General features: G+C 31.8%; 1 protein-coding gene across 1 annotated transcript in view; it reads left to right on the top strand.

The window, feature by feature from the left end:
* Positions 1-26,240, top strand: part of LOC126878785 (uncharacterized) — a 32,672-nt gene that overhangs the window by 698 nt on the left and 5,734 nt on the right. The window lies entirely within an intron of this gene.

The raw sequence follows: 26,240 nt of genomic DNA, 5'->3' as shown, positions 1-26,240 counted from the left end.
TGATGTTTGATTTGTTTCGACTGTTTTCAGTAAAAATCACCAGTGGGGACCAGTATCAGGCAGACCTCGAAGTCTTTGGTCAGTGGGTGTTGCCAGTACTTACATATAGTACAGAAACTTTAGCAGCAACCAAGAAAATAGAAATAAAATTTGTGTTAACCAAAGTGCTATGGAACGCTTGTTAGGCATTTCGTGTAGTTATCGGATTGTGACAGGAGTGACGGATCCCACAGAAAGAATTATCACCCTTAAGTGGAACTGAGCAGAGCACATAGCTAGAATGTCAGATAACAGATGGACACAGCGAATAAATACACTGAAGACCAAGACACGAAGCATATCAAAGTAGAGGTCGTCAGCATAGTCAGAAATACATGGCAAAGACTGAGGGAGACCTATATCCAGCAGTGGATAGATCAGGCTTGAATGATGATGATCAGGCAGACCACGAGGAAGACCCAAAACCAGATGAGAGAACCAGATATTTGAGGACCTTAAGGGAAGATGGGAGTTAGAGAATGGGTAACCATAAACAAGAACAGGAATGACTGGAGAAAAATTGTAGATGCCGAGTCACACAACCAATTGTAAAATCAAAATGTTAATGAGGACTGATTCCCCTCTACAAATGAATCGGAAGAGACCAAAGAAGGCAGCAATCACTCCGCCAGGAGTGTAAATGCCATAATGATGATAGGTTTTATTGATATCCTCATTGTTTCTGGTGTGTTTGTAATGATTCTTTACTGCTTTATTTCTGTAGTTCTATTTCGTTTCATTTATTTTCTATGAGCTTTCTCTTAACACCATTTTTACATTTTTCATTGTCTTTATATATCTATTGTTTGCCTCTGTTGTTCAATTTGTGGTCATTTCCATCCTTACCTCTTTTTATTATTTCTTTTTGATACTCTGTCATACCACCCTTCCCTTTTATATTCATATGTTTGTTACTTTGTATTGCTGATTTATTACCTACTTTATGGTTTTCCTTTTCGTCTGTTTGTTCTATTTGTAACTTTAATTATCTTTCCATCATTTCTCTGTATGTTCTAATCAGATTGGTTTATGTACATACAGTAAGCGCCACCATACTAGATACATAGGAACATTCAGCTATTTAGTATGATATAATTGATCCAAATAATACCATAACCCAGACATCCAAAGTGAAAGTTATCCTCCAACACCAAATTGTTCTATATGGTCCACATAATGTTCAGAAAAAAGTCACACCATTTTGAGCGTCAGGTTTGGGGGGGAGAGGGGGGAGAAATCAGTGAATTCGTAGTTTTTTACGTTTTTCGTCAATATTTCTTAAACTATGGCGTTTAGCATGAACAAGCTTCTATACAAAAATGTTCTACATTAAATTTGCAATAAAAAAGGTTCTATGCATAATCGTTCTAAAATGAACGGTTCCAAAGTTACGGAGGTAGTATAGTATAATTGGTCCAAAAAAGGCCTAACCCAGACATCTAAAGTAAAAGTTTTCCTCCAACGCCAAATTGTTATATATGGTCCACCTATTGTTCAGTAAAAAGTTACACCATTTTGAGCGTCCGGTTTGGGGGGGAGATGTGAGAGAAGTCGGTAAATTAGTGGTTTTTTTTAAGTTTTTCGTCAATATTTCTAAAACTATGCTTTAGCGTAAACAATGGTATATACAAAAATGTTCTACATAAAATTTAAAACAAAAAAGGTCCTATACATAATTGTTATAAAATCAACGGTTCCAGAGTTACGGAGGGTGAAAAGTGGAGGTTTTTGATACCATTTATATTATCTGGGCAATTGATGATGATTTTGGGTGGTGAGGTTGACGTTTCTTCAAGGGCTTATCACTAGCATATCATCGGCCACTAAAATAGTAAATTTTATTTACAAAACACAATCCTGTTACAGAAAATTTCTATAAATTGCCCAAAGAATATAAAAAGGATCGAAAACCTCCACTTTTTACCCTCCGTAACTCTGGAACCGTTGATTTTATAAAAATTATGTATAGGACCTTTTTTGTTTTAAATTTCACGTAGAACATTTTTGTATAGAACATTGTTTACGCTAAAGCATAGTTTTAGAAATATTGATGAAAAACGTAAAAAACTACTAATTTACCGACTTTTCCCCCATTTCCCCCCCGAACCGGACGCTCAAAATGGTGCAACTTTTTACTGAACAATATGTGGACCATATAGAACAATTTGGTGTCGAAGGAAAACTTTTACTTTGGATGTCTGGGTTAGGCCTGTTTTTGGACCAATTATACTATACTACCTCCGTAACTTTTGAACCGTTTATTTTAGAAGGATTATGCATATGACCTTTTTATTTCAAATTTAATGTAGAACATTTTTGTATAGAAGGTTGTTCATGCTAAACCGCATAGTTTTAGAAATATTGACGAAAAACGTAACTCCCCCCCCCCCCCCCAACCCGACGCTTAAAATGGTGTGACTTTTTTCTGAACATTATGTGAACCATATAGAACAATTTGGTGTTGAAAGGATAACTTTCACTTTGGATGTCTGGGTTTAGGTCTAGATATACCATACTAATATAGTCCTGGATCCTTCACTTGTTGTAATGTTTATTTTTATGTCTAGTGATGTTTAGAACGTCAGAAAATGTATACAAACTGAACATTAACATAGAAAGTTGACAAACAATAGATCAGCTGTATTAAGTACAGCTGCTCTAATTTTGACATTTATAGTTGTCATTTTGTTAAAGTTGTAAAAGTTTTGTAAAAGTATTGTACTTAATATTCTTGTGATGTTTCAATAAAGTTATTTTAAAGCAGAGTAATAATACTATTAATTAATGTATTTTTTGTATGGAAAAACAATTATTTTAAATAGTTTCTTGTCTCTTTGCAAAGACAATGACGTCGACTTTGCAAAGTAACAAGACACTTACTCAACACACACACTACACATTACACCTGAGTTAGTGATAAGTTATACAATTACGTGGCTAAAGGTTCTAGTTCTAAACCGAGGCCAGAATCAGAGCAAAAAAAATAGTTTCTTGACAGTAACATGACAGGGATGAAAATCACATCTGAGAACAGACCAGATTAGCCCATAAGTATAGCAATTGGGTACCTACTCATGTTTCTAGTATGGTAGCGCTGACTGTATACTCCTTTTCTCATATTTTGTTTTTGTTTTCTTTTTTGTATCAAAAGAAAGTTGATATACAAAAGATATGGTATCAGTTGGTTCATTTTGATGCCCACCATATAATCATAGGAGTTCTGATCCTCTGCAGGTTCTTAGAAAAAATATATAGTAGGTACTAAGCAACAAAGTTTTTTCGCTCTCCTAAAAAGTTGTAAATTTTTACTTACTTATGAGGTTTTAGTATTTAACTTTCGATGAATTAACTGTAACAGTAACATCAATTGACATTAGGGTACTGAATGGATGATGATTTCTGACCATATGGTATCCAGATGTAAGTCTAAAGTACCTTTCCACACTGACACCTGTACACTAGAGGAATAGGGCAACTAAGACTCCAGGGTTATACCTGGTACACAGACTAGTATCTATGAAATCACAGACAGCGAACAGTTTTCGGACACTTTCGAGTGACTACAAAAACATATGGTACCCTTCCTGTAGACGTGTATAAGATGGAATAGGGTTCTTGAATCCTGGAATTGGTATCATGGTGGATTTGGTAAAACCAACAAGATGTCAACTATTATGATATAAAATTAGTAAGACAACTTAATATTAACAATAAAACAAGAATAAGAACAGAATGGCGTTTAATAAGACAACATTAAAGTCATATCCAGCATCAGGCAGGGAGATAACCTTAGAGATAAAGGTTAATGCAAGATTTAAGATGAACAACTGCTGACTAAAGAATACTCTGCTATGAAGGTTATGCTATCCCGATAGCTAAAAATGAAGATGACTCACAATGTCTGCCTTACGGGTTTAACCTAGTGGCAAAAAGACTCAGTATGCAAATTTTGTGCCAAAAAACACAATATAATGATTATTTCATTCATAGGAGATTCTGACCAATAGAAAGCTACAGAAATCTGAATTAAATCGATAATTTTTGATAATCTCCCGTCGTTAAGTATATTACTTAAGATGCCCTTCGTTGCTACGAAAAAATACATTCAGTGACATTAATGACAATTAATGTTTTAAAAATTATAAAAGTGATGACTTCCAATCGTCAAATATTTATAAAAACTGTGTGTTTAATGGTACTTACATAAATAAATTACAATAAAATTTTGGTTTTAAACAGTTTTATTCATAAAATAATCGCAACAAATTGCACTCGACCTCTGAAATTAATATAGAATTTTTGCTCTCGTGACATTTTGACATAATTTCACTCGCCTTCGGCTCGTGAAATTAAAACTGTCAAAGTGTCACTCGGGAAAAATTCAATAATTTCAGAGCTCTTGTGCAATTACTACTGATAATATCCAAAGGTCAGATCTATATGATGCAAGTTGGTAATAAACGATTATTGCGTAAATGATTAAGAGGGGGGGGGTTATGGCTTGAAATATTTTATTTTTTTTTATTATTTTAAATAAAAGTAAAATTACCAGAGATACAGCGCACAGTGGTTCCAAATGCTGAAAACGTGGTCATGGCACGAAAAAAAGTCCCTATTTAGGGATTTTCATGTTTACAGTTGTGTTCTGATACTTTGTAGAGTACTAATACGTAGGTATGAGGATCAGACCGGATGTATTCTGGTTCACAGCTCAGTAACAAGTGAGCCATGTCTGAGGTTATTTTGGCCGGCAGGGAAAGTGAAAAAGAACGCGTATATTTAAAACGCTGTAAAACGTTTTGTAGTTTGTCAATTTTATCGCTGTAAAGCAGATTCTTCTTTTTTAAGTATGTAGTAATGTACCTAAGATGTAAGATAAATCAATATTTATTAACAATAAATGCCTTAAATTTGTTAATGTATAAATAGTGAAAACATACTTGAAATAATTAAAATTTTGTAAAGATGCATTCAAAAAGTACAAAATTCTGCGACTGATGTTTATTAATCTGAAAATATTTAGTAAGGAGATACAGAATTTCTTTGGTTTAGCTGCCTATGCATTGCTGGCAGTTGTTTGAATACAAAAGTGGGAAATGACGCATACATGATTCTGGCGATTGTTGAGTATGTATGGGCAGTTGTACATTAAGTAATAGGTTCTGAATATTGTACTTCATAAAGAAGATCTATTGGTAATCAGCAGTTTCAAAACTCCCGTATAATAAAATTTTTTAAACAAAAATGTGGTTAAAATAAAATTTTCGAATTTCTTTCGTCCATATTGGATCCACCATTTTGTTTTAAAAAAATGTAATGTTAGATTTGTAATTAGCGACCTTAACCTACCAAATATGACAAAAAAAATTTTCCTTTTTAATTGCTATTTTCAATTTCTTTCCGCCATGTTGGATCCGCCATTTTGTTTTTCAGAAAAAAAAATGTCAGATTCGTAATCAGCGATGCCAAAAACCCTTAAGAACGAAAGTAATTCCAAAATGTATAAACAATATACGCTTTTAAAGGTTCATGACCACGTTTTCGGCATTTGGAACCACTGTGCAGCGTGTTGAATATCTCTACCTTCGACTCGCTTTGCCGCGACTTCGCGCCAGCACGCTTGAGCGTAGTGAGAAACGTTAAACAACTGTTCGCCTTCTCTTTTGTAGATTACTCCTCGATTCAAAAAACATATTCCAATGTGCATCACTTTATGATTTGGCAGACAAATAAGAAGATGAAGATGCAGTTGTCAAAACTTAAAACGCATTTTTCTCAAAACTGCTTTTTCAAATGCGGTGGACATTGTAACTGAAAAACTACGCGGCCGATCTAGCTGGTATTTTGCACAGATTTTCTTGAGACATTTCATGAGGTAACAACGTCGAGATATTTTTCTTTTTTGCTTATTTTTTGTTCAACAATAATAACTCTGTTGATTTTCACAAAAACTTTACCAAAAATTTCATTTTTTTGATTTCTGAGTGATACCAAAAATTCGAAAATCATTAAAAATAAAAAAACTCGACGTTGTGACCTCGTGAAACTCATAAGCTAATTAAATATTTTTGAATTTTTTGTTTCGTACGATCTAGTCACGAGTTCTGATGTCCACCGCGCAATCCATTTTTTTGTGAGCTGCCTGTCAAAATTTGTCACCAATGGCTTACTTTTCAATATTTTGGATTGAATTTTTTTCTAAATATTCTTTGAATTGTACTTAATATGTTTATTTAATTTAAAAATAAAATAATCGTACCATAGCTTCGAAAAAATTCACAAAAACGTGCTTGATATGTTGATTTCAAACCATACCCCCCTTAAGCGTTGGTAATAAACGACTTGATTTTAAACCAGGCGATCAATTTCAATTTTAGGGGCAGGAAAAAGCCGCAGGTATATTAGGGTGTTTACAGAACATTCTTCTTCTTGATCTGCCTATCCATGATGAATGTTGGCGATCATCATGACTATCTCTATCTTGTCTGCAGCAACGCGGAAAAGCTACACAGATGTGTTCAATCAGGTCCTGACGTTCTTTAACCAGGATGTTCGTGTTCGTCTTCCAAATATTTTTTCCTGCAAAATAGCTTGTAGGAAGGTATATCGCATAATGTGTTCGAAGTACAGTAGCCTTCGAAATTTGATGGTATCTTTTGGCTTTTCTTCATTCTTCTAATTCGATCAGTCCACGAGATCTTAAGTTTTCTCCGATACAGCCGCATCTCAAATGCATTACCTAATTGAATTTTTGGTGGTATCTGATGGTGTCGATCAGATTAGCCAAGCGGACTGAGGCGCACGATTGACAAATCTATAGTGGATATGCGGTCGAGGCGATCGAGGTTCATGCCCCAGCCCGGTGAATAGAAAAATAAAAAGGCTGACGTCGTAGTCTAAAATTGTAAAAAAAAGAATCTACGACTTGGTCTGGAATAAGCTGGTGTCTGATCGGCCTATGGAGGAGCGGTACGGCAAGGGATAAGGGCTTGCGGCTCGGTGACACTCCTCCATAGATCCCTACCGGAAGGGCGTTGACGCCTAAAAACGGTGTATATATATATATATATATATATATATATATATGGATTCCGACTTTAGGAAGCCAAAAACGCTATATCGCACCGGTCATACGAAGCCCGACACCTCCTTACGAAGCCCGGATTCGGGCTTCGTAATTCTTTAATGTTATTTCCCCAAAAAACGTACTTTACACCATCTCTCGATATTTTAACCAAGCTCAGAACATGTGAATACGCTTGGGCTTCATATATATTCGGACAAATTTTAGAAATGTACCATAGGTAGCTCTGAAATCATGATTAACAATACGAAGCCCGGGCTGCTTATGCCTGGAATTATTATCAAAACATACACTCGTAGTTCATGGCATCTACCACCAGTTTGCGCTGCGAAAAGAAGTATATACTCTGTAGAAGTTGAGCAGCGTTAGGAAGCCCACATTGAGCTACCGATTATAAGAAGCCCTGAAGTTTGGCAACGTTTTTGCATATTCCTCAAAGTACTATTAGCTTGTAAACATTTTTATTATTACCTGGCAATGCACATTTTTTGTATTTTTGGGTCGTTCATCGTCATTAATCTTGTGTACTAAGACTCCCGAGAACAGATTATGGTAATTCTTAGCATTACCTGTACACAGTAAGATACCGACAGAAAAAAGATTTAAAAATTGAATCGCAAAAGAATTATTTATTTTAATTGATACAATTAATACAAATTAATACTTTGTATTACTAATTTACTATTTTAGTTTGTAATAAGCCACAAAATTTGCTACCAAATAGGAAATTAATATGACAAATTAAATTATTGTTTTTTTTTTATTTAAAAAAGGTTAATGCCTCGACAGCTAATGGCCATTGGCATGGTAGGTACGGTAATTTTTAACAGTTAGGTACCTAGTGTAATGTGTAGTGTGTGTGTGTGTTGAGTAAGTGTCTTGTTACTTTGCAAAGTTGACGTCATTGTCTTTGCAAAGAGACGCTAACTGTATCCGAACGTCTGCGGTTCCTCCGGTGAGTACCGATCCCACAAGGACAGAAACTATTTTCATTTATTAATTTATAATAAATGAAACATTTCTGACCCTGGTGAGATTCGAACTCACAACCATTCGGATTTTTCGATCCAAAGGTAGGCGCTCTTACCACTCAGTCAAGGACGGAGTTAAAGTTATTATTATTAAATATTACTTTATAAAATTAAAAATAGTCATTCTTATGAATTATGCGTATTATTCTGATTCTGATACGATGAACACTTGTTTGATGGGTCTGAGCCACACAATTGAGGGTTAGGCCACTGTTTCATTCGTATTTTTAGTATTTGTCAAGGCAACAATACATTATGTAGTGCCATATTGCCAAATATAGAGCTAGATTGTGTAGACCACTGTTGAACCATATATCCAATTTTTCTGCTTTTATTGATGTATTAATCTAAAAATGCTCAATTTGTGGACTGTGCCACTGTTGCTCTGAGCGCCTCATTTAATACAAATACAAAATATTTAATACAATAATGCATATAGATTTTCCCTTCGGAAAAAATCAAACAATATAGATGTTTTTTAATTTCATTAAGGGAATGGGCACGTAGTTTCTGCTGAAATGCTACTCAAATGGAATTCTTTTTTTTTTTCGAATTCTGAGAAAACTAATAATTATTTTTGAAAATTTTAAACTCAGAATAAGAGATTACGTTATTAGCGAGGGCCGAAAGTCCCTGAGAACTTCTATAATGTTTATTTTAATAAGTTACAGGGCTAAAAACTAAAAGAAAATTTAGTGTGACTTTTAATTTCAAAATATCTCATTCAAAATAAACTTTTTATTTATTGTAAGAGACTTTCGGCCCTCGGTAATAATTTAGTCTTTCATTTTGCGTTTAAATTTTTCAAAAATATTTATTGTTTTTTTTTCAGGATTTGAAAAAAAATGAACACAATGTCCGTGGTAATATTTTCCAAATCTTTGTCAGTAGTAAATAGAATATTGCCAGCATATTGTCAGTCAGACAGTGACAATTTTAAATATTTGACCTGGCATTGGGAATATTTTCAGTTGTTGATTAAATAATATTGATAATGTGTTTAATAAATAATTGATTTAAGACGTGAACTTAATAAAAAGTTATTTATTGTTTATTATTTATGGAAGATCCAAAGCAGAGAATACACCAGGATATATTCAGTGATCCAAGTATTGTGTTGTTACAGATGTTCAAAATTGTAAGCGTTTCATAGTAACAATATATTATTAAAAAATCACTTTATCACTTTTCCTCTTTTCTCGATTGATTATTAGCTTTTGTTGTACAGTAGATAAATTATTACTGAATACATAGGTAGTGAAAAAATTATCAGTAGTAATTGCACAAGAGCTCTGAAATTATCGAATTTTTCCCGAGTGACACTTTGACAGTATTAATTTCACGACCCGAAGGGGAGTGAAATTACGTCAAGTGGCACGAGGGAAACAATTCGATAATAATTTCAGAGATCGAGCTGCAATTTGCTGCGATTATTTCATGAATAAAACTGTTTAAAACCAAAATTTTATTGTAATTTATTTATGTAAGTACAAATTAGTACAATTAAACACACAGTTGTTATAAATATTTGACGATTGAAAGTCATCACTTTTATAAGTTTTAAAACAGTAATTGTCATTAATGTCACTGAATGTATTTTTTCACAGCAACGAAGGGCATCTGACGTAATATACTTGACGATGGGATATTATCAAAAATGATCAATTTAATTTGTATTTCTGTAGCTTTCTATTGGTCGGAAATATGAAATAATCATATTAATTAACTGAATTAACAATTAAGGCAATTAATTATACTAGTAAAAGTTATCCAAGAACATTCAAAAGCCATCTTTACAGTTAATGATGAAGTTGTCAAGTAAAGTTTACATATCCATACCAGTGACAATTTTACTACACGTAATTTGCCGTGTAAAGACAGAAAGAGTGGGGATAGCCTTAAAATATTTGCGAATTATGTACCGATGGCCCTAAGAAATGTTTAATAAACAACATATTAAAAAGTTCTACTCTAGAAGTGGGCACTTAATTTTTTATTAAACAAATGAACTGCGAAATTAGATGTTTCTTTAAATAACCCTGAAAATATAAATTTTAGAAAAAAACTGACTTGACTTGAAAAATTCAGACTATTGAAAAAACCTAAATATAAGATTAAAATTTTTATAAAATTAAATCTGTAGCTTCTATAATTTTTTATTTATAACGCTAAAGTCACCCTTCTCACAAACATTGGCGCACTGTAAACTAGCGAACTGCATGGCTGAGTTATTTCAGTGTATTTCTCTAATTAATGGATCAAATAAAATTTTACAAATTGGACAAGAAAGAAGGAAATTAAGAGAAGGAACAAGAAAGAATAGCTTAATTGGAAAGAAGACCAATTAAGCTATCTTATGGTTATAATAAAAAGAAATAAAATGTATGGGCATAAGTACGGTGTGGGCTGAATTTTGTTTAAACATTATTTAAAAATGTGTAACTAATAAAATTTTTCTTATAAAGCTCTCAAATTTGCACAACTTACCTTTCAAACATCTTACTAAACAATGTTTCATTCAAAAAAATGCCAAAAATTTAATTCAAATGTTATGACGCAAAAATGCAATTTTTGAAAACTTTTACGTAAGTTTTAAGGAAAAACGTAGTTTACAGAATTACCAGCACTTTAAAACGGTATTACTCAAGTTTGAAAAGATTTTTTACAATTTTATAGGTGATTTTTTAAAGCATTTGATGTATTTTTAAAATTTACTCAATAATTTTATTTTAGAAATGAAACTATGAAACTATGAATGAAACTATTACTTTTTGACAAAAATTAAGAAAGATAACAAAAATGTACCTAATACAAAAACCGAAAATTACCAACTAAAAAATTGTTTATAAAAAGTGATCAAAAATGTTTTCTCTAAAACTTACCTAAAATAAATTTAATAATAAGCTTGAACAATAATAAATTTTCAACAAAAAAATATTTCTAGCTCTTAAACATTATGTCTGCGTTACTTCGAACCTATTAATAACTTTTTTATTACCAGTTTTACGAAAAAAGTTATTCTTTATAAAATACTCTGCATCGTATATGATCTCAGATGCAACCATCAAATATCAAATTTTATTAATTTTACATACGAGGTTTTACATACGATTTTACATTTTGACATACGAGGTATGTAAAAAAATATGAATTTTACTCAAGAGAAAAGTACCTTTAGATTTCACAATATCGAAAATTGTTATTAAAAAAAGTTGGTTGGAATTACAAAATATGTTTCACTGTTTAATTACATTCTTCTAAATGAGATATTGTGAACTATAAAGGTATGGTATGTTTAACATTAAATGGTCGAGTTCAATTAGTTACCACTATAAACATCCTGGAATAACCGATAATAGTATAAAAGGTCCGGAAAGGTCCGGTTTCAGGTAAAATTTAAATATGTTTTCTGGTACAATTTCTTTGCTTTATTATGGGATTACCGTCTAGTCAGTGTTAATTGTCAAAAAAACAACTCTGTCTACCTCGGTTGCTTATCGCTCCGGGTGGGTCTTAACAATGGGCCAGGTCAGATAAATTTAATAATATTTACGACCGCACTAATTGAACTCAACCATTTACTGTTGAACAAACCATACTGAACTGTTAAGCAAAAGTCATATTTGTTTGATATCTGATGGTTGTTTTTTGGACTTTAGACCAGAATAGAGTATTTTATGAAGAATAACTTTTTTTCGTAAAATTAATAATAAAATAGTTGAAATAATTGAAATAAAATAATGATGATGGGTATCCGTAATTTGAGAAAACATTGATTTTTTTTTTCAATTATAATGATGTAATTATAATAAAACATAGTTTTTAATTCCCAACAACTTTTTATAATACCCATATTTTGATATTCTGGAATATAAAGGTACTTTACTCTTTAACAAAATTCGTATTTTTGACATACCTCGTATAAAATTGATAAAACTTGATATCTGATGATTGGGTTTTAGATTTTAGACTATGCAGAGCAATTTATGAAGAATAAACTTTTTTTCGTAAAATTTGTAATAAAAATGTTTCAAATATGGTTCCTTGCTACGCAGACATAGTGTAGAAGAGCTTCTTTATAAGCATTTTCAAATTGTAATGCCATATTCGGATTCAGCATAATCAAAAACAAAATAGAAACAAAATTCAACGATATTTTTAAAATTATTTTAAATTATATAATTTAACATGATTGTTTGGAATTAAGAACTATATTCTGATATGCAATTTCATCCTTCTAATGGAAAAAAAAATTTTGAAAATTTTTCTAATCAACATTATTTTTAGTTGTTTATTTCAATTATGATACATATAGATATTTGTATAACAAGGGAGGAAAGTGCTTCTTTTCCTCCCGAGAATGAAGTTTACTGCCCGACGCGTAGCGGAGGGCAGTAATCATTCAAGGGAGGAAAAGGCACTTTACTCCCATGTTATACATATGGTTTTTCCACCTTCCTCAAATAACAAGTCATTTTTTCATTTTTACTTAATTTATTTGTGTAACTAACCAACAAAATTTATTAGAACTAAAACTAATAAGTACGTACAATATAACTGTCAACTGTCAAATATAAGTCAAAATAAAAATGTAAACATTGTTAAATCAAAATAACAATTTACAGTTTTTTACCATTCTGTGAAATACAGAGTGTTTTATAAATAAACGTTAAAATGTATACAAACTTACGTAATAGAAAAGAGATATTGTACAGGGCGTCAATAAGTTATATTTTTATGAATGAAATACCATGATGTCACTTTTACTTTTCTTCCCTAGGGAGGAAAAGTACAACTTTGCTCCCTACAATCAGGTCCGGAAAAGTATACTTTCGGTAGAGGTAGGTGGAAAACTCTTTTATTATTCATTTTACGAAAAACAGTTATTCTTTATAAAATGTTCTACAGGGTCTAAAACCTAAAATACAACCGTCTAATATCAAATTTTGTCAATTTTATACGAGGTATATAAAAAAAATATGAATTTTCCCAAGAGTACTTAAATAATATACCCTTATTTTTCACAATATTGAAAATTGTGCTTATGTAAAGTTGTTTAGAACTAAAAACCATAATTAACCCGCCAGTGGTCGCTATATGAGATTTTCTCTCACGATTTCAGAAAAGTGCACAGAATTTTTTTTCTGGGAAATTATAAGATCTGTAGTTCCTTCTAGTCTCCTAACTATCCTCCCTCGACAATCTAATAGAATCGTCCGCTTAGATAGTGACTCAGTTGACCTAATATCACCCAATTGTTGAGTCAGCGCGCTTCAAGTGAGACATTCTCTCATCAAGCGACCACCCGCGTTACGAACTGTACATAAAAATTAATTTTATTTTGGCACTTAAAACCTAAAATAATGTAAAAAAAATTGTAATTGTCATCAATCAATTTTTCCAGAGCATTCTTGTTATATTTGTGTGCTGTGCCGTAAATTATCAAGATACGGAGATTGATTAATATTGGTTTAATTCCGATTATTTCTTTTTATTTTATTATATTATTATCTATATTATTATACATTTTTTTTTTCTTATTATTAGTTAATAAAAAAAGTTTAAAAACTGTTTTAAAAACTTTATTTTGTAAAAAAAGGTAAAATTTGGATATGTGAGAGAAAATCTCACGCGCGACCACTCGCGTAACAATCTACCTAGCGACCAATGCCGGGTCGCTAGGTTGGGAATCTATCTTTGGTTGGGAAATAAGCCACAATTAAATTGAAAAAATAATTTTATTCGCGTTTGGACGCCCAAATCGGATGTCGTTGTCAAAATATAAAATATTACTAATATTTACTCGGTAATATTTTGTATTTTGACAATGACATCCGATTTGGGCGTCGAAACGTTAATAAAATTATTTTTTCAATTTAATTGTGGCTTATTTCCCAATCAAAATAATTATAAAAATGCCACAAGAAAATAGCTTCAGAACAACACTAAAAACCATCTTCCAATATTCCATCCTTCTCATTGAAATATTCTGAACTATAGGTACTTTATTCTTTATCGAAATTTATCTTTTTTGACATACCTCGTATAAAATTAATCAAAATTGATATAAGATGGTTTTATTTAAGGTCTTTGGCCATGCAGAACTTTTTACAAAGGATAACTTTTTTTTCGTATAATTAATAATAGACCAGTAAGGATCTGTTTTTAGATGGATGTGAGAGGTGGCATTCAGATTTTTGCGGATAAAGTTAGGTGATAACTTCGTTATTAATAATTGATTAATGCTCCGTCTCAAATATGCCCGGAACATTAATAAAAAAAATTAAATATTTAAAAATTTCAAAAAATTTCGTTTTATTTTTCTAATTTTTTTGCTTATAACTTTAAAACGATTCATTCTGGAACAAAGTCGTAAAGGAATAAAACAAAGGTAATTAAATTTTCTATCAGATGCGATTGGCTAAAAGTCTCTTAATTAATCACCCTTGCTGCAAAATAGCAATAAATATATAATAAGGGGGCAAAACAAGCCTGTTATTATTCAATTATTTTCCATCACTTAGGTTACACTTGGAACCTTCCTAATTCGCTTAGAAAATTTTTGTAATATGCTAAAACCGTACACCAAATTTCATTAAAATTGACTTACTAGATTTTGAATAATAATTTTGCAATCTAAACTTTTTTTAAAAAATTAAAATTTTTTAAAATCTTGCACAACAAAAACTAGTGTATACAAAGATTTGTCAATTTTTTTACATATAAAGAAGCACTCCACCTATCTAATGCACTTTACAGAATTAAAATCGGATTGTTTAAGCAGCCTCAGCAATGTTTTAAAGTTATAAACAATTTTTTGGCTTATAAACAAATTAGTCCTGTGGCCAGGAGGGGGTGCTGCGGGCTCCTTTATTTAGATGCACTTACCCAAGATTTTTATGTATTTTTTGACCCGTGGAACACGATTTTTTTGGGTAAGAGTTGATCCGGATATCAATAAAATTGTTATAAACAAACAACTTGAGGAATTACATAACATCGATTTTTCGCAAAATAAAACACTTTTTTATATTTCTTGGGTAAGTCTAAGCAAAAAATGTTCTTACAAGTTTTTTCGTAGGATGCATAGTTTTCGAGATAAACGCAGTGGCACTTTCAAAAAATCGAAAAAGTGCAATTTTTGAACGCGAATAACTTTTGATTAAAAAATAAAATAGCAATTCTGCTGACAGAATTTGAAAGTATAAATCAAATTATACCGGTTTTAATTATTTGCATTGCTAAAAATTAATTTTTTATTATTAAACAAAGCTATTTGTTTATAAGCCAAAAAATTATTTATAAGTTTAAAACATTGCTGATGCCCCTTAAATAATCCGATTTTAATTCTGTAAATTGTATTAGATAGGTAAAGCACCTCTTTATATGTAAAAAAATTAGACAACTTCTAAATGGTCTACTTTTTGTTCAGAAAGATTTTAAAAAATTTGAACTTTTTTAAAAACATTTAAATTGCAAATTTATTATGCAAAATCTATTAGGTCGATTTTAATGAAATTTGGTACACAGTTTAAGTATGTTACAAAGAATTTCCTAAGCGAATTACTAAGGTTCTAAGTACCACCGAAGTGGTTAAAAACATTGAATAACAACAGGCATATTTTGCCCCCTTATTTTGTATTTATTGCTATATTGCAGAAAAGGTAATAAGTTAAGACATTTTTGACCAGTCGGATATCATACAAAATTCAATTATCTTTATTTTATTTCTCTACGACTTTGTTCCAAAACGAATCGTTTTAAAGTTATAAGCAAAGAAACAGAAAAAAATCGACGTTTTTCGAATTTTTAAATATTTTATTTTTTTTATTAATGTTCCGGCCATATTTGAGAAGGAGCATAAGTAAATTATTATTAACGAAGTTATCACCTTACTTTATCTGCAAAAATTCGAATGCCACCTTTCACATCCAAAAATAGACGTTTTTTCACAGATCCTTACTGGTCTATAATAAAATAGTTATCATAATTGAAATAACTGAAAATAATGTTGTATATCCATAATTAAAAAAAAATCAACTTTTTTTTAATTAGAAAGGTGAAGTGGAATATTAGAATATAGTTCTTAATTCCAAACAACTTTTCATTACAACAATTTTTAATATTTTGAATAATAAAGCTACTTTACTCTTGAGTAAAATTCATATTTTTTGACATAATATCACGTATACGGCTTAAAAAAAATGAACTGATGGTTCTATTTTTAATTTAGACCATGCACAACTTTTCTCGTTGACGAACAGAACGTCTATAGTCGTCTAATTTCCATTGATGTAATGTGACACAACGTCTATATACGTTGAATTTTTCCCTATTCTACTTTGCAAAATACATATAGTGTCACAACACTTGCTTACACATTTGACGCAGTGTCCGACAACGTGTTAATTGGACACACTGTACAAAACAATTATTGTTATTGTTTAAACAAATAATAATCAATTAGCGGCAAAATCTGTGAGTAGAACTTTTTTACTTTAACATGTATATAAACTAACAAAAAAAGTTTTAGAAAAAGATAATCTTGTTTGAATTGCTCCGAAACAATGCATCTTTTCGTTCTATCTTGACTCTTCTAAAATGCTTCGTATAGATTGCTGAATAGAATTGGGCTTCTTATAACAGGCAATATGACGACTTATATACACATATAAGGATCTCGTAGAACAGTCGTATTATTTAAACGTAAATTAAAACATGGCAACATCGTCGGGCTTCGTATAATGCGTAATCCATATACACTGTGAACGCGTTTATACGAGTGGGCTTCGTAAGACTGTAGGAATAAGACAGTGCTACAATCCCCTTACCCCGTAAACCGCGGGCTTCCATTCATCGGCAGGTTGTAGCGGGCTTCCTATCATTTGTGAGCCATATATATATATATATATATATATATATATATATATATATATATATATATATATATATATATATATATATATATATATATATATTATGCACAGATATCAAAGTGAGGTCCTGACATTACGCGCACTTAGTGAGGACCGGTAGAAAACGTAGACATAATCGTTTCAACTCTTCATAGTGACCTTGACAAGTAAATAGCAATTAAAAAATGACGAGTATACACAAAAAAAATTACGTATGTGTGCCCCGTATGGTTCAAGTATATTGCCACCCAAGTGAGGCCATTATACGCAGCTATTAAAGTGAGACTGTATATACTTTTTCGTTATGCGCACAAAATGAGGACAACTTTACGTGTATATTTCCTTACAGCTCATCAAGTGAGGACCATACAGTGTTGTCGATAAATATGAGATTAATCGTTTCTACTGCCTTTTTCTGTATAACACAGTAAGAATTATTATTGTTTCGATGTTTCAGTCACTTGTAGTTATAAGAAGGATGTGGACTCTTTGTTCTTGCTCGTACTGTTTGTTAATTTTATAACATTTTAGTACCTCAGCATTAAATCACGGTAGCCTTATCGGAGACTAGCGTTAATAAAGAAATAGTTTTATATTTTTTAATAATTTACGTTAAAGATGGATAGGAAAGCAAGAATTTTGAAAATAGCGTTAGTTGAGAACAATAATAATCAAAATGGAGGATACAGTGATAGTTCAGTTATGTGAAATTTATATTGAACTTAATATATAAATATAAAAGCCCGACTTTTGATCTAAGGGGAACACAGTTTTTACGGTACATACATATCTGTCATTTGTCAACCCCCTCCCTTCCATTTCCCCCACCCCTTATTTTTAAATAGGGAAGAGGGGCGTGTGCTAGCTCATTTGAAAGGATATTCAATTCTCTATCCAGTATTATTAACATTGACATAATTATCTATACAGAGTGTATTTTAGTATAGGTACTGTTGCCCCTGTCGATTTTCATTTTGAAATGACAATTTTCCAACCTTAATTTTAGTATACAAGATGATTTACTTAATTTAATTAAACTTAATGTACCTTTTTTACTGACTTAATTTTACAGTTATTCCACTAGATGGCAAATACAGTGAATATGTGCATATGTTTTATTTCGAATAATCATTTTAAAATAGTTTTAGTTTTCTATTTTCTCTGAAAATTGTTGCAAGCTTCTTGTTCTTATACTTAAAATCATGTCACTACAAATTTATACGAGACTGCATATTAAGAGTATAGAAAGTATTATAATATATGACATACATGCTTTTTTCCATTTATTGAAGATATTTCACCTTAAAGTGAAACAATGCAATGTGACCAAGTGTCCTCAACTAAAAAAATATATCCCACTATTTTGATATTAAATGTATAGTTTGTACTATAAACCGTATTGAAATAGATTGCAACATGTGTGTGTGGTTGGGATATTGACTGCGAAACCTAAGGCTTCATTCGCCTAATCATATTTACCTTTGATTCTTATAACAATAAATAAAATTGATTAACATTTTAGATCAATATTATTAGTGTTTTTAAACAATATCAGTATGATCTATCAGTATGATAAAGTCAAGATAAACAATACTATAACAGAAAGCTTTGAGGTCAAACAAGGACTGCGACAGGGTGATCCATTATCGTCTATAATGTTTAGCATATTACTAGAAAAGGTTATACAGGAAGCAAACATTAATAGAACAGGTCTGAACTACCACAAAAAACATCAGTGCTTGGCATTCGCAGACGATTTGGTAATCTTGGCTAGGAGCAAAATAGAACTTATAGAAACACTCATGAAACTCGAGGAGAGGGCAGCAACCAAAGGATTGTATATAAATGAAGCAAAAACAAAGTATATGGAATGGACAAATAAGCAATTCGTTCGGGGGCAATACATAACAATGACAACAGCGAAGGGAACACAGTATAAATTCGAAGAAGTTGAGAGATTTGAGTACTTAGGAACTGTCTTCACAAGAGATCCTAACTGTGAAGAAAAAATACAAAAGAGAATTATGTCGGGCAACCGCGCTATATTTGCTTTTAATGGGTTGTTAAGAAGTAAACATATATCACGAAGAGCAAAACTAAGAACTTACAAGACCGTAATAAGGCCGATAGTAACGTATGCTTCTGAAACATGGGTCACAACAAAAAAACATCAAGAGTTGTTATTAGTTTGGGAGAGGAAAATACTGCGCAAAATCTTCGGTGGGAAAAACTTAAATGGACAATGGGTAAGAAGAACAAATAAGGAACTAACTGAGCTCTATCAAGATCCTAACATACTAGCAGTAATTAAGGCGCAAAGACTTAGATGGTTGGGCCATGTGCAGAGGATGATTCCATCTAGAATTCCCAGAATGGTACTATCTAGTGCATTGGCAGGGAAAAGACGAAGAGGAAGACCGAGGTCACGATGGAGTAATGGAGTTAGAGAAGATATGAGAAGAAATAACTTAAGGAACTGGGAAACAAAAGCGACTGACAAAAGGGAGTGGAAAAGAATAGTACATCAAGCCATGGGCCTACTAGGCTCGTAGTGCTTACATATTATAATATCAGTTTTCTAATATTATCCAGTTCCATATCCAGTTCCGAATCCAGTGGTTATATTTCTTCCGTATTGTTTAGTTTCGCTTCCAGTGATTGTATTTTTTTTTCTTGTTTTTTTTTTAAATATTTATTTATTATTTTATTACTATATTTTTTTATTGTGCTCATAATAGATTGCAACATTGTCTACAGACATGAATGCAGTAACAATAAATAAAAAAATCGGAGATCCACACCCCGGATTTGAAATCGAAACCTCTGCTTTACGAATCCGAGATCCGAGGTCTACCCACTAGGTCACTAGGCTATCGCTCTTAGACAATATTTTTTCCTGAAACGGGGAACTTTTAAAGCCGGGTCTAGACTATGTAGGTAACAAAACATGCTAATAACAAAGTTGTACAACAAATTTGTTGTACAACTTTGTTATTTAACTTGTTATAATATAGCATGAGTATCCAGACTATATAACAAAAAACAAAACAACAACATGCGCATAAATTTTGCAGCATTTTAGATGGATAGCTGGTAGGTTAGGTAGTATATAAAATTGCGTCATATAAGTATGGAGGATCTCTTCATAGCAACAGCAGCTTGTGTAATATTGTGGAGGCGACACCGGCGTGTTAAATTAATATTTTGGATGTGTCCTTCATTAGCAGCTCGAGCAAAATATAGGTAGTGGTACAGCTCTTTTAGCTGATCTGGAAAGAGATAACATAGACCCATCGACAGGAGACATTAAATGTGATGGCAGTTTTAAAAACTTCTTAAGAATAGAAAGTTCTGATTTTGAATTTCTTATAAATGAAATCGGCCATAAAATAGGCAGGAAAGACATTTCGAGATGCAATTCCAGTAAGAGAAAGATTAACAGTTATATTATTAGCAAAGTATATTTTTTAAGTAAGTTTTCAATTTAAAAATCTTTTAGTAATTTTTGATATTTTTCAATATTAATTATTTGCTATTAGGATTGAAAACTTGCTTCGTATATATGTATATATATATTTTTTAACCTTTTTACTCATTGTTTCAGAGAGGAAGTATAACATTTCTGTAAAATTTAATTCCTCAGTATTATCGTCTTCACCTGTTCATGATTGAGTGTCACTGTCTGTTTGAATTGGTGTAGCTGGAGAAGTAGCGGATGTAGGTGTAGTAGACGGAATAGAAAGGCTCAGATATATTGTATGATTGAGTGCCTGTTTGAGTAGCTGATGAAGCAGTCTGCATCTGTGTAGCGAATGAAGTGAATGTTACAGGTTTTATGTCTGAACACTCTGCTCTGTAGAGAATAGTATTTATGTCAAATTTAGAGTTGATTTTTGATTTGCACCGATTTGCTGTTAAGGTTCCGCGTACTGCTTTTCTTTTGTTGGCTTGAGTTATAGGCGTACGTGCATTAGTTTTAACTACAGTTTCTGTATCTATTTTCACTTCTATTTCAGTCTATTCATCGTGTTTTTTATTTGTTTTTTAAATCAATAAATGTAGCTCATCCCATAGCAGTCCCATAATACTCGTTACTTACGAAATAGCTCAATTAAATGAGTAGTCAGTTCTTTCGACAATTTCATCGCGTAAATAACCCTACGTGAACAGAGCAAAGAAACAATCTAGCACAATCAGTCCAGAATGAACAAGGCGATATGACTCCAACGGTTGCTGCTCGCGTAGGTACTATGCCAGAGAAATGTTTCAATAACATGTTTTTAGGTGTAGATCAGTCGCGCTGCGGTTTTATAACTTTCTTTGATGTTTACCGACATCTGTTGGATAACATAAAACATGCTATATAACCAGAAAAATGTTATACAACACTGTGTTTTAAAACTTGTTTATTTAAAATTTTGTAACAAGTTACAAAACTTTGTTATTTAACATGTTTTGTTACATAGTTTGGACCCGGCTTAACGGTAACTTCTTATAGGTAATACACTACAATTTCTGAATATTTTTTCTGAAATCTATCGAATGGTACCAAACACGACCCCCACAGAGGTGGGGGGGGGGGGGGGGTTACTTTAAAATCTTAAATAGGAACTCCTTTTTTTATTTCAGATTTGGATTCTTTGCGTAAAAATAAGCAACTTTTATTCGAAACGTTTTTTCTAATTACGGATAGGTGGCGCTATAATCGGAGAAAACGGGTGTTGGAAATGGAAAATTAAATTAAAATATGGAAAGTCCCCACTAAAATGGAAAATTTTACTTAACTTTTTTGGTTTTAGAACCTAATAATCACAACCCAATAGGTCCTCAAAGCGCTCGAGTGACTGCACATTTAGCATACTTTGCTCCCCTACTATATATGTATTATAAATAATATGCGAAGTAATTATTAACCCAAACAACCATAATTCAACTTTTATTTACTAATAAAGAACTGGACGAAAGTGTCACATCAGCTTTTATGAAACACATGAATATTTCCATAAAAAGGTAAGTGATCTGCTTGAAATCGATATTCCCAAAATCATCTAAAAATTGTTTATACTTGAGTACTTTGAGACTTGTATGAAATGTGAATACCGAAATACGATTAGGAATCTCCATTATGTAATTTTTAAATAATACATAATTCTTAGGAAATGAAAGGTATTATACAAACGTGTTAAAAAATACTACCAATTGAAATTTTTTGATGGCAATAAATGATGAATTGGTTTATCGAATTTATTTTTAAGGTGATACAGTAGCGATCAACAGGTAGCCAAAACGCGTTCCAAGATTGAGGCTGTAATTTTGAATATTTTTTCGAGATATTTGGCACACGTATTTGTAATATAATAAAGAATGGCGGTACAGAGCCCAATTTGAAAAATATATTAATATGTGGACATTACTCTGTAAATAAATACAATATTAAAAAAACGAGTCTGTACCGCCATTAAAAGAACAAAAAAATACACTTTCTTCAAATAAACTTTTTTATCAGATGCCTAGATTTTGTGTCATTTTGGAACTACTAATGAAATAAAAAATTTTAGTAGTTCCAAAATGACACAAAATCTAGGCATCGGATAAAAAAGTATTTGAAGAAAATGTATTTTTTTGTTCTTCTTAGTGGCGGTACAGGCTCGTTTTTTTAATATTGTATTTAATTACAGAGTAATTTCCACATATTAATATATTTTTTAAATTGGGCTCTGTACCGCCATTCTTTATTATATTACGAATAGGTGTGCCACATATCTCGAAAAAATATTCAAAATTACAGCCGCAATCTTGGAACGCGTTTTCGCTACCTGTTGATCGCTACTGTTTCCTCTTAAGTAAAATATGTCATTTGGATATTTTTTTAAACTCGATAGATCCTAGGGACATGTCGGTAGATCGGTAGGATCATCACTTTTGGGAGTTTTGGGAATATCCCAATTGACAACGCAATATACACCGACGCCGTCTACAACGAGCGACGAATCAGAGATGCCAGATTGGGGTACTTTCGCCCATTTTTAGGGTAATTTGAAAGCACATGGGAAAATTTTTATAGGTTGAATTGGTTGGGGAATTTTTCGGGAGGAAAATTGAGCAAACTGAATTGCAATATAAATGTATGTAACATATAACATTATATTAACATTATAACCTATCGAGTATTTGCTTCTGATTAAAAAAACCGAAAAATGGTTTTTGGAACAACCGCTTTTTTTGACCAGTTATAACCGTCAGGTTAAACCGTAAGTAAAAAACCGGTATAACCGAAAACCGGTTTTTTGTTCAACAACCGCCATCCCTACCTTGGTTGTTACAAATACAGTTCGCTGGAATAAGTTTTACCCCCCTTATTAACTTATTTATTTTTAGCACATAAGAAAAACGCTCGGATAGGTCGATTTTTAAAATAATCATAGTATATTATAGCGTCAATGTTTCGAACTTTACGCGATCCCTCTTCTTCAGGTGACAGGCACAACTTTTATTTTTTTAAATAGGAAAGTAAGTACATCATGTGACACCTCATTTAGAAGCTTTTTTCTACAACCGTGTTAAAAATGCAATTTTTAGAACTCCATACGTGCGTTAAAAATGCTACTTTAAGGCAGGGCCGGTTTAAGGGTTCTGAGCGCCCCTGGCAAAATAAAATTTGGCGCCCCTTCATATAAGAATATACAAATTTACTGCAAATATAAAAAAATAGGAAAAAATCAAAATTTTACCATAAAGAACTATGTAAAAATATATTTATTTAAAAAATAGTAGGATAGTTATTACTTATAACTTATCCAACATAGGGCATAGCATAGCGAGCACATTTTAAGTTCAAGCGACGAAGAAGCGAGGTAAAAGATAAATGCACATTATCAACAACCAGTAAAAAATGTGTATAAATAACTATTTAGATGGAAAATAAGCCACAATTAAATTGAAAAAAATAATTTTATTATCGTTTCGACGCCCAAATCGGGTGTCGTTGTCAAAATATAAAATACTACTAAATTAAACAAAAATGTTCTGGCTTAGTAAAAAATTCGTCTAATAATTTATTTAATCTGACTCATTTATATCATTTAGTGTGTATAAATCTTCTACAAGACCAAAAAACATGTTGATTGTGCGCAAGATATAGCTGCATCCCCAGTAACTAAATTGAGGGAGTGGCATCCACTTAGCATAAAATAGCATGCGGATATTCTTTGCAAACGCGAGCTTGTACATCTTTATTTTTTCTCTTCCTTTTAGAGCCGTTGTGATATCCTTGGCCTTACAATCATCTATGCAAATTCAAATAAAATCATTCATTCTTTTTTTTTATTATCTCATGAGCTTTTTATTATCTCTATGACTCGATACCTATAGAACCAAGCTATGGTTTTAGGTATCGAGTTACTAGGACAAACAATATGCTGCATACTAAAATTAAACCCGGTACTGTGGGATAAGAACATCAGTATAAAAACAAAAAGAAGAATATAATATAACACCATGACAAAAAGTATTCTGAATAATGGGTGTGAAAATTGAATAAAAAATACGAAAACCAAATGCAAAATAAGAGCAACAGAGATCGAATACCTAAGTAGAAGCTGTAGAAGGGATAGAATAAATAACATAGAGATTAAGAAAATAATGGTAATGAATTCAAGGGATAATAGACAACATAGGACAAAAGAGATTAACCTGGTACGGATATGGCAGAAGAGCAGACCAAAATCGTTGATAAACAGAATAACAGATTGGAGCCCGATAGGAAGAAGGAAGAGAGACAGACCCCGAAAATCTTTTAGAGATAAAATGGACGAAGCAATATTAGAAAAGAAACCTGCAGGACTGGAAAAACAGAAAGAACTGAAAATAACGGTCAAGTGAAATAATACAGGAAAAACTATGGAAATCCAGGGTGGTCAAGAAAAAACAGGATGTTTCTAAATAAATGCGACAAACTTTAACAGTTAATTCTATATGAAAAAATAATGACAGTTTGCTCTATAAGCGTATGTCAGCAAATACTTCGTTTCCGAGATATGGGGTGTTGACATTTTTCTTACACTGACGATTTCTTTATTGTTCTAAAACCGGTTCAGATATGCAAATGAAATTTGATGTGTTTTAAGAGGTAATTATTGCGCATTTTTTGACATAAAATTAATAATTTTATATCTACTGTTGAAATGGTGTGAATTTTTTTAAACAAAAACATAGTATGCCACTGAGATATTTCAAATAACAAATCATTTTGGAATTACTCGTTCAATTTATGATATATACAAAAATCTATTATTCCTTTTTTTCATACGTCGTTCGTGCCGTTTTTATGCAAAAAGTGAAACATCTTAACGCGTACAAAGTATTCGAAATAAATTTCTATATATTCATATTATGAAAAAGAACTTGTCAATTCTAATTCATATAGATATACCTGGTTTGTTTTTTTTTATTTCAAATTACACACCCACGGACACACGACAATGTTGATAAAGCAAAGTTTACAGAACAGGAAGACAAAACTATTTAACCATTGAGGCTATAATGACAAGCAGCAGTATAATAATATCACTGACTATTCATAAATTTGTTGATACTTCGTAAATCTGATCTTCGTGTATTTTAAGTATGTATGTATAACATTGTAATACCATAAAAGTGATAGGTATTACCTGACAAATGACCTTTAAAAGCCATAACAATTTTTAGGTTGCATTATTTTTATTAGAGAATTTTTGTGAGCTAGAAATAGTTTTCTTATTGTTACAATTATTTAATATTAATTGTCTTAGGAGTAATATTAGCCCAAAGATAATCTATAAAGTCCAAAAAAATAGTGAATGTAAAAAATATTATATTTTTTTTTGTTTAGCTAATGCCTCGGCAACTAATGGCCATTAGCATGGTAGGTACGGTAATTTTGAACAGTTAGGTACCTAGTTTCATGTGTAAGTAGTGTGTGTGTTGAGTAAGTGGCTTGTTACTTTGCAATGTCGACGTCATTGTCTTTGCAAAGAGACGCTAATTGTATCCGAACGTCTGCGGTCCCTCCGGTGAGAACCGATCCCACGAGGACAGAAACTATTCATTTATTAATTTATAATAAATGAAAAATTTCCGACCCTGGTGAGATTCGAACCCACAACCTTTCGGATTTTTTCGATCGAAAGGCAG

The sequence above is a fragment of the Diabrotica virgifera genome, chromosome 1 (assembly GCF_917563875.1).
Source record: "Diabrotica virgifera virgifera chromosome 1, PGI_DIABVI_V3a".
Taxonomy (NCBI): Eukaryota; Metazoa; Arthropoda; class Insecta; order Coleoptera; family Chrysomelidae; genus Diabrotica; species Diabrotica virgifera.
This window is presented reverse-complemented; position numbering and strand designations above follow the sequence as displayed.